Below are 1,830 nucleotides of genomic sequence, written 5' to 3' on the forward strand. Positions count from 1 at the left end.
ATAGACAAGATATGAAAGAACAAAGTGAATGAATTTCATTAGGGCAACAACCCATATATATACATGAATGAAGTATATGAGTATGTATATACACATAAGTATAATATACGAATATAGGTATAATACTACTCTAACACGCCCCCTCAAACTCATGGTGGGTCATGAACCGAGAGTTTGTTAACAAGAAGTCGAAAACCGAGATACAGAGATGAGCCTTTAGTGAAAAGATCAGCAATGCACTGCGTGGATGGGACATAAGGAAGAAGAATACTCGCCAAAGAAGGTAATGATGACGTAACAAAGTGAAGAGCGACTTCAAGATGCTTCGTGACGCTCATGGAATCATGTGATTGGCGACAATTTTGATGGCACTCGTTATCACAGAGATATAGGAGTGGGGGCGTAGATAGAGACACCAAAGTCCATCAAAATCGACGCAACTGGAGAACTTCTTTAGCAGAGAGAGACATAGCACCGTACTCACCTCGCAAGAGAGAAAAAGTAATGATGAGATTGTTTCTTGCTTTTCCAAGAGATAAGAGAATCTCCAAGAAAAATGCGTAAACCGAGAGTAGAAGCGCCGATCGGAGGCATCACACGCCCAATCAGCATCACAATATGCACGCAGCTTAAAAGAGGATGCGGCAGAGAAAAGTAAGGAGCGGGATATAGTGCCACGAAGATAACGAAGAACTCGTAAAAGAGCAGCATAATGAGTAGAGCGAGGAGTACTCACAAACCCGACTAAGAACACGAACAACATATGCGATATCGTGCCAAGTAATAGTCATAGACAAGAGCACCAACAAGTGCACGATAATCGAGTGGGATCTCGCGGGAAGCTCACCATCGACGAGGAGAGTCGATGATGTAGCTCAATAGGAGTAGAAGCAGTACGGAGATCAGTGATATCAGCTCGTTGAAAAATGTCAGAGATGTACTTCTATTGGGACACCAAGTAACCTTGACGAGAATAAGCAACCTCAAGACCTAGAAAATAGCGAAGAGGTCATAGATCTTTCATTTGAAACTCGGTATGTAACCGTTGTTTCAAAGAAAGAATAGTATCAACATCATCACCAGTAATAACCATGTCGTCAACATAAAGAAGAAGAATAGTGATGCCTCGAGAAGTCTCGTCGAGTAAAAAGAGCATAATCATGAGAGCTCTGCAGAAACCAAGACCAAGAACCACATTGGTGAAAACGCTCAAACCAAGCACGCAGGAGCCCTGCTTTGAGTCCATAAATAGACGGCCAAGACGACGTGACATACTGAGAAGGATGAGAGAAACCAGGAGGTGGAATCATATAAACATCCTCAGAGAGATCCCCATGTAAGAAGGCATTAGTTACATCTAACTGATGAAGTGGCCAGTGACGAGCAGCAGCAATAGCAAAAAGAAGTCGAACAGTAGTCAACTTGGCCATAGGAGCAAATGTCTCCTCATAATCAATGCCATATTCCTGAGTAAAGCTATGAGCAACAAGTCGTGCTTTGTGACGTTCAATAATACCATCAGCTCTTGTCTTGACACGATAAACCCACCGACAGCTGATAGGAGTTACACCAGATGGAAGCGGAATAAGATCCCATGTTTGCATGCGCTGAAGAGCATCAAGTTCCTCTGTCATAGCCTGTTGCCAATGGGGATGTTTCACTGCCTCACGATAAGACTGTGGCTCGGAATGAGAGTGAATGGTAACAAGAAAGGCCTGAAAATCAGGAGAGTAGGTAGAGGAGAGAGAGATGCGTGATCGAGAGGTGAGGACGCCGAAGACAGTCCGGTAACGACGGGAGATAATAGGAACATCTTCAGGAGAGTGTGGA

The sequence above is a fragment of the Dioscorea cayenensis genome, chromosome 12 (assembly GCF_009730915.1).
Source record: "Dioscorea cayenensis subsp. rotundata cultivar TDr96_F1 chromosome 12, TDr96_F1_v2_PseudoChromosome.rev07_lg8_w22 25.fasta, whole genome shotgun sequence".
In the NCBI taxonomy this organism is placed as follows: Eukaryota; Viridiplantae; Streptophyta; class Magnoliopsida; order Dioscoreales; family Dioscoreaceae; genus Dioscorea; species Dioscorea cayenensis.